Genomic DNA, 9,241 nt, shown 5'->3' with positions numbered 1-9,241 from the left:
TAGAAAATAAATGTCAGTGCTTCAAGAAAAACCAATAAAATACACATACCTTCAATCTGATTAAATATCTAAAAAGATAAAACACAAAGCATAAAATTGATAATAGAAAGGGCCTTATATTACATAAGGAGGGGATAAACTACTATAAGAAAATTCTATGTACAACTGCTTCATAATTTTTTTAAACTAAATGAAAGTTCTTAAGAGAGAGTAGGCCCACCTGGAATGCCTATTGTTTGCTTTCTCAGGTGTCACACAAAGACTTTTTTATTCATTCCTCTAGACACATAATGTGCCTCATGCATAGAATGATCCATGGATCTTTAAGGATGCACATTCGCATTTTTTTTTTTGTCTCTAACGTTCCTGATCTTTCCCTAATATCACTAAGGGAGAACAACAAAACTAAATGATATAAAGAAAAATACACAACTGAGGAGCAACAACAACAAAAATTACACAGACTGAAGCAAAGATCCAGTGGAATCAAAGAGATGGGATAGACTTCAAGATTAACGCACTTTGAAAAACTATCACTGGAGGGCAGCATTGCAAAGACTCTGAATAACTCTCAAGTCCTTTCAAGAACTAAAGTAAAATTATAAAGCACAGCTAAGTTCATTTTTAATACTAAAAGAAAATGTTTTCACGTGGTTGAATAATCTTAAGAATGCTTAAAATATGATATTCCATTTAAAACAAGAAAATGAATACAGATTTTCCCTTGGAATTTCACAAAACAAAGACAACCGTAACAAAGTAAATTTAGGTAAATGAGTCTATAAATATAAAAAATTATTTTCTAAACTAGCTTTGGTATAGCAACTGTTCAGTTTGAAAATAATCACATTTCCTTTATATTTTCTTATGGCTTCTGTCCACATATTTATATTAATAAAATTAATTTATTCCACATAGAATTAGTCTCAGGCAGCCTATAAATAACAATTCACTCAAGAACATAAACTCTGAGAAAGCATTTTGAATGAAAGATTAAGAGAACAAATTCTTCTGAAAGAAAATCATTGCCTATGCTTTCTGGCCAAATGGAAACTGCTCTGGATGAATTTACCAGTACTAAATCTGAAGTACTCCTTCTGTACTTTTTGTTTCTGCAATTCTCTGTGGCATCCAATACAACTAAATATTATTCTTCAGTGAAACACTAATTTCTTGCCTCCCAACATACCCAAACCACCATGGTCTCTTTTGTCATGAAAAGCGCTGTGTTGGCCCTGTCACTAACCACTTTTAAAGTTTAGAATTCCTTAGGATGCAATCCTTAGTCCTCTTCTTAGGATATCTTTTACTTTAAAAAAAAAAAGAAAGAAAGAAAGAAGAAGCATGGTGGTGCACACATAATAATCCTAGCGACTCAGGAGAATGAGGCATAAGGATCACAGATTCAAAGCCAGCCTCAGGAACTCAGCAAGGTCCTAAGCAACTTAGCAAGACCCTGTCTCAAAATAAAAAATTAAGGGGCTGGGGTTGTGGCTCAGTGGTAGAGCACTTGCCTGGCATGTGGGAGGCACTGTGTTCCATCCTTAGCACCACAAAAAAATAAAAGAAAGTTATTGTGTCCATATACAACTAAAAAATAAAATAACAGGTTGCTTTAAAATAAATAAACAAAAATAAAAAGGGTTGGGTATGTGACTCAGTGATTAAGTGTCTCTGGGTTCAATCCCTGGTGCCATAAATAAATAAATAAAACAAATGGCTTTCCCTATTTCATTCTCAAACCAACTTCTCACAACTGTACCTCAGCTATCTCTACTTGGATATTCCACAAATATTTCAATTCCAACATAGCTCTTCACTTTTCACCAACTATGTGCTCAGTCTTAATCTCTTTGCTGATTAAAACAGAAATGCTACTTCCCAAATCACCTTTCCTGTCAGTAGTACAACCACTTTGGTTTTGACCATTAAGAGTGTTGTATTTGATAGCACAATGGCATTTAACATTTTGAATGTGAATTCCTTCCTGGGGTGAGGAAATGCATGTTACATTCCAGGTCTCTAGAGAACCAGACTTCCTCTTAAAGTGTAAGGGTAAAATTTCTAAGCTGATTCTAAGCCGCAAAGCCTGAGTTAAAATGTAAAAGACCGGGCATTGTAAAGCTTCTAAACTGCAAGGCCTGGGTTAAAAAGTAAAAGACCAAGTATTGTTAAAATTCCTCTGCTACCCCCAAAACCTGAAATCCCTGTAGCTGTTAGGACAATACTGGAACTGCCCAGTAAATATTCCCACTGACTCCCTGGTTGTCTAATAACCTGGGACTCTGTGTAACTTGTCACGTAGTCATTTAGGCCCTAAAACCAATCAGTTTGAATGTGTACCCCGCTTAGGAGTGACCAATCACCACTGTCGGACCTGTTCCCGCCAATGAATGAACTAATCATGTTTAGGAGTTGTTGTTCAATTTTCCCGCGCCTCATGATGATTTGTTCTGATGTATGCAAAGCCCCCTGGCCCTCCCCAAAAAGTGTACTTAAGCACTGCTTGACCTCTGCTCTGGGCTCTGGGCTGCCCTCCCTTCTTGAGCGAGCCTGCCTGGAGCCTCAGAGCGCTGAATTGGATCCTCAATAAATTCCCTCCTGCTTATTGCATGAAGCCAGTCTCTTGTGGTCTCTTCCTCAGACGCTTCGCCGGACCCTTACAAAAGCACTCTTATTACTTGCCCTATTCCTTAAGGAATTTGAGTTTGAGGCTTAATTATTTTGGCTTAGACCACTACCTTGGACTGTGTACTTGGACCCCAAGTCTCAAGTTTTCACTCTTCAATTCATCCTCCACACTAATACCAGACTCTTCTCTTTAAAATACAAAAGCAAAATAAATAAATGAAATACAAAAGCCAAAACAGATCACTTCAAGTGACCCCCCTATTTATCTTAAGATAAGGGTCTACATAGGGCCAAGACACGTTATGACCAAACAGACCCCTGCTTGCCAGGCATGGTGGCACACACCTGTAACTGGGGAGGATGAAGCAGGAGGATCACAAGTTCAAAACCAGCCTCAGTAACGTAGCAAGGCCCTAAGCAACTCAGAGAGACTGTATCTCTAAATAAAACATAAAAAGGGGCTAGGAATGTGGCTCAGTGGTTAAACACCTCTGGGTTCAATCCCGGTACAAAAAAAAAATTTTTTTTAAATGGCTGAGGATGTGACTCAGTGGTTAAGTGCCCCTGGATTCTATTCCTAGTACCCAGAAAAAAGAAAAAGAAAAAAGAAATCCCAGACCCCTGCTGATTTCTGCAACCTCCTCTTCTCCTCTTTCACCATCTAGCTTTCTTCTTTGAGCCACTGCTATGGCAAAGAGTCTACAGCTTATCCTCAGCAGACAACTTCCCATGCTGAATGTTTGGGATACTATCTCTCCTCTCACCTCCCCAACTGCCTGCCTGTGGAATTCCTCTTCAACCTTCTGCATCCTGCTAAATTGTCACCTACTCTAAGAGTTTCCCTAATATTCTTCAGGAATCACTCCCAACCTGATAACTTTCATCACTGGGGAGATTACACTCAGTTGTAAACATCCTTTGGAAGGAGATCCCATTTCATTCCTTCTAATGTGCTGAACATTAGCAAGTAACGTGGCAAAGAATAGCCTCTCAATAAATTTGAAATGACCTCATGAATGCCCAATGTCTATAGCTACTTAACAGACGTGACATATTTAGAGCAATTTGGGGACTGCCTAGCATACAACTTTTTCTTTTCAGCCCTCATCCCAGCATAGGCACAAAGATATCAACTCAAGTCACACAGTACAGTTCTTTTTCCTCTTCAAACTAAATGAGTCACCATATCCTCTCTTCTACCTCTACAAAAGCAGGATTATCTTAAATTGAAAATTTGATCATATCACTCCTCCAAGCCCCACAGAATAAATGCACAACACCTCAGAATAGTCTATAATCTTATTCAAAACACTGTTAGGGGATCAGCAGTAGCCACAGAAGCACTACCTACTGAATATAAGGTCCCACCTCATACTTACTAAACCAGAATACCCATTTTAGAAGCAATTCATATGCAAAGTAGTTTGCATTATCATGAAAAGGCCCTGAACTGAGACTATTAGATGGTCCCCGACTCCATTGTAGCTGCTTCACTAGCTACTTTCCCAGAGAGAACTCCACCCTTAGAAGTCATCTACAAGTTTCTACAATTAAGTATATAATCTTTGCACTTCCTTTTTCAATTTCCTGGTGTACCACAACCCACTCTCCCAAATTTATTCTTTTCTGTTATGCCTTCACTTTTCTACAATGTGTGTCTCACCTTATCTCTTTCTCCTTGCTGCTCATAGTTCATACAGGACTATATTTTGTTTCATAATTAAAAGAATCTAAGACATTAGAATTTTTATCTCATTTAACTTTGTTTTTTAAGTACCTGGGGCAAAGGTAGGAGGGCTTTAAAAACGTCAGTTAATTAACCTGTAAATGAAAACCAACAGTCCTGATGAATACACTAACAAAAGGCAAAAAACAAAGGCAAAAAAAAAAAAAAAATGTGCCTGTGTATTGCTTCTGTGTAGAAACTGATCTACCTTTACTGTAATAATAAAAGTAAACAGAAGTAAGCAAATCTTATGTCAAAAAATAATCTGGTAGTGACTGGCAATTTTATTTGAAGAAAGATGAGCAATTCAACTAAAAAACATTAACAAATGAATATTCATCTTAAGCTATTTTAGGAAAAAAAATTATCATTTGATAAGACTTTCTCCTAAAACTTTTAAAGTAGGAAGATTCCTGCCTTTGATAATAATTTTGAATGTCTGATAATATGAATAACTAGAGATGGTGAGTAGAGTGAGAAGTTAAAATTTTTGGAAGTAATTAACTTTCATAAAGTAAGATCTGCACAATGATCAAGTAGTAATTTAGAAACCAAAGTAATCTCTATGGGTAAGAAAGGAGTGGTGTGGTAGTAGTACTAATATTGAAAGATGAATTAATTCATTCAGAGAAAAAGTATGAATTCTCTAATTGCAAAATGATAAAAAAGAGAAAAAACATTTAAGTGTTTAATAGGTTACTGTTAAAAAATGGGTTTGTAGATAATAGTCTTATTTAATCCTTTATCCTGATTTTAAGATGTGCCTGCATAAAAAAAAATGAATTTATCCAAAAAATTATAAAATTGTTTCTTCTTATTTAATACCTTTATTGAATTTTAATACCTTTATAATTTACATACGATTCTATTTGCTTATTTAATGAAAGGCAAAGTGAATCTTCACTAAACCATGATACCAAAAATTAGTGCCACATATAAAATGAATAAGTTATTTTTAAGTATTTCAATGCTTGAATTCCAGATGTAAATTTAATATAAATGGTATGTATTACATAGCATAGAAATTTGACCAACAATTGAATGTGATATTAAATTGGCAATTTGATAAAGCAGCTAATTCCAATTTAAACTGGCTGTTAAAAAAGTGTTTGTCTTCTACACACATAAATTTTTATTTAGTTCCAGTGATTCACCTTTTCTTTTTTGCATCTCTTCAAGTGTAAAATGGCTCATAAACCAAGTCATTTCACAGAAGTACCCACTACCTTTGTGTTGGCTAACATAAGAGAACCAAAATGGAAGTTTGTTGAGGACACAAAAAGGAAAAAACAAAAATTTCATTCATGAATTATTTGAAAAGAAAAGGAACTGAAGATATGCAATGTAGAATGTCCTTACTCTCAACTATAATAGAAATGGAATGGGAAGGCTGAGAATATTGCCACCAAAACAACTACCTCCCATACTAATGCAATCATCCTTACTTACATTAGAAATTGTATTTCAAATTGATCAACTAATTCATCATTTATTAAGCACTTACCTACTAACTGCAAAGCACTGTGCTCACAAAGGCCAATAAAAGACACTGCTTACAAAAGTTCTTCAGGAATATAAAGTACAGAATAATTTTTCAATATGCATCTTGTGCTTTTCCAGTCTCTCAAAACCTACAAGAATTACTTATTCCCACAAATGCTGATTCCTACATATTACTAGATATAGTGTTAAGCACAGAGAATGTAATAAAATAAAGCAGTTCATATATCCCAGATAAGCTTTCAATGTATTTGGGAAGGCAAAATTAAACTGTGAATTAAAATAAATGTAAGAAGTGCTTTAGATGATCCTATATAAAGAGGAAAAAAGAGTGGAGAGAGGGAAGCTAGAGAGATAACTATAACATTAGCTAAAACTACATGCTAGGAAAAGTACTAAGCACTTCCATATTTTCAAAAATCCTCATAATGATCCTATATGGCAGAAGGATTATGCTCATGCTTCTTTTGCAAACTGAAGAATCTAAAGAAGTTTAAATTTTCCAGAAGTCGTAGTGGTAAAGGGGAGAGCAAGAAGCTGGGAACTAAACCAAGGTTATGTGAATCTAAAGATCATGCAAGGTCATAACAGGTCCTGTGTATGAGTTTGGTACTTTATCAAAGGATTTTAAGGGGGAGGAAGGGAAAGAATGATTTGATCAAATTTTGCCTTTGGAAAAGATCCCTTTAAGGAAAGAAGGGGAGGGGGGATAAGATATCACAAAGATAAAGGACAGACCACTGGAGTAGAAGGAAGAGAACGAAAGAGAGAGAAAAAGGTAAAGGGGAAGAAATATGAAATGAATTTAACAAAATTCTGCTATATGTGTGTGTGTGTGTAATTTATTGTATGTATGTTGTACATATATATTTTTATATATGATATATATATATATATATATTCCAAAGGGTATTTCACCTTTATGTAGAAAACATAATCAAAAATAAATAAAGGAGTGAAAAGAAGACCAGTAGAGGAGGGAAAATAGAGAAAGAGAGGAGAGGAAAAAGGGGGAATGGGAATTGAAATAAAATTCCTTGCATATATGATTTTGTCTACATAAAGCCAACTACTAAAAAGAAAAAAAGAAAGATTCCTTTAAGAAGGGTACGGATTGTATAAAGCAAGACTTTAGAACCAATAGTATAATAATAAGAAATGTTTAGGGCAGGAATGATAAAGATGGACAAAAAGAAATCTTAATAATTTAGGGCCTACCAGATATGATTATTATTGGAGAGGAGTAAATGACTTAAAACAACTTTATAAATGAAGAGATTGTTCCCCAAAATAAGGGTAAAGGATGATCAGGTTGAAATGAAGATAACAAATTGTTTCGATCAAATTGAATTAGAAACAAAAAAACTAACAATTGTGATATCTTAGATCATACATTGAGCACAACTATGGAATAATAATGTTGGATATTTTTTAACTATTCATGAAAGCCTACTTATTAAATATGACTTTTGTCATATATTTTTTTCTAAATTATTGTTTATGTATTCCATATCTCACTGTATAATACTATTTCATAGACTTAATGTTTTTTCTCCAGTAAATCATGATCAATTTTTTTAAAGTTACACACACAATTCCATGGGCACAATATGAAAGAAAGTTAAGGTTACTGTTTCCAACACAAGAGCCAATTGTTTCCTGATATCCCCATATCTACTATGACTTTGCTTTAAATTGGTATATTTTAAAACTTACAGCTCTATGAAGTCAAGCCCAAATAGCCAAAAATATTTACTATTGTAATAATTTTCCTTATGTGTTAGTAACCAGGACTTAAAAAAAATTATAATATTCTAGATGACCAAAGTAACGCTCAACCTCACAAACACATATATCACTTTAATCTTGCCTCCCAAAAAGGTAAAGCTATTCCATTTTGTTGTCAAATGAAATATTACATTTTAAAATCAAATCTCTATTATTTGGGTATTACATAATCATATTTCCAGGGCAGTGTGTTCTCTAGCATAGTATTCAAATGGCATTCCTCTTTTACCTGTCCGTTCTAAAAAAGAAACATGTAGAGAAGGGATGGAAAAAAGGTACACAAGTATATTCAATAAAATTTTCTTGGGTGATTTAGTTTCTAGGACACAAAAGTATTGAGGCTAAGAAGAGAAAACAGGTTAAATTAAAACTGCTTCCTATAATAAGAATTTTTATTCCATTTAAAATGTCCACGTTAATCCTTTCATCCACTGCAAAGAAGAATAGCTTCTATCTTGGTGTTCCCAGGAATCATAATCAATGCTGAGCCCTCCTTCAGTCATTCACAGGAATAGCAAAGTATGTATATGTCACTGAACACTATAAATGTTTTTATATTTTTATTTTTTAGTAAATTCCATAAAGTTATTCATATTTTTTACAATTCTTAAACTCTTCCTTGAAAATGATAAAAACATAATACTTTCACTGAAATCAATGTAATACTACAAAAAGTAAAAAGAAAAAATTACTTCTGCTCCTTTTTTATTATCCATCCCATTTATCAAGACAACCTTCTTTAAGCTCAAATACGTATACATTTTACAGAATTACAAAGTTTTTTAAATAGAATACTTTATGAATCATAAATTGCTGACTTCACTCACTAAAATATCACAGACATTCCTCAATATCAACAGAAAAAAAAAAAAAGAGAAAAACCTTTCTTTTTAATTTCCATAATATTTCATGGCAACCCCTCTTCTATCTTGATGTACATTAGGTTAATCCTAGCTTTCTGACACCACAGTAAGGTGGTGATAAACATACTTACACAATTCACTATGTCAGACTGAAGCGGTCATACCTCTATATATAAACACACTCAGTTAACAAGAGAGCATGCAGAAGAAACCCCAATGCATGAGATGAACTCTCAATCAAGAAATCCTCTTTAGAGAAAGAAAAGATTTTTGACTAAAGAGATATTAAGTTCAAAATGAATCATAATGTGATATAAAAATCCTTAAACTATGAGAAGACTGAAAAATGAAAAACAAGGTTTGGAATTCATATTATAGAACTGGCCTGGAGAATTGAAACGATTTTAAGTTTAAAAACAAAGTTTTCCTCTTGTCTGCCAAAGAAAAGCAAAGCTGCCTAACAGAGTAGGATCACATGCTAAAAAATTTTAAAATAAATAAAAATTAAACTAAAAACCTACACAAATCAATTCATAAGATACTTTCTACATGAGAATCAAAAAATTTTAATTTTCAAAAATTTAGATTATCATTTAGGATCTCAGTTTATACCAAGATTTAGAAGAAAATTAATATAAAATCAACATCTTTGATATTATAAGATATTTATTATTTTAATTTTTATTTTAACATATTCAGTAATATTAGATCTGTCAGAAATCTCAAGGAAAAC

The 9,241-nt window shown here is 33.5% G+C and overlaps 1 protein-coding gene across 5 annotated transcripts in view; it reads right to left on the bottom strand.

The window, feature by feature from the left end:
* Macrod2 (mono-ADP ribosylhydrolase 2) overlaps positions 1 to 9,241 on the bottom strand; it is a 2,042,921-nt gene that overhangs the window by 1,994,010 nt on the left and 39,670 nt on the right. The gene's annotated exons all lie outside the window — the stretch shown is intronic.

The sequence above is a fragment of the Marmota monax genome, unplaced genomic scaffold (assembly GCF_021218885.2).
Source record: "Marmota monax isolate L192 unplaced genomic scaffold, Marmota_monax_Labrador192_F-V1.1 WCK01_AAM20220418_F8-fsc00005, whole genome shotgun sequence".
NCBI lineage: Eukaryota > Metazoa > Chordata > Mammalia > Rodentia > Sciuridae > Marmota > Marmota monax.
Note: the sequence above shows the minus strand (reverse complement) of the source record. Positions and strands in the feature narration are given on the sequence as shown.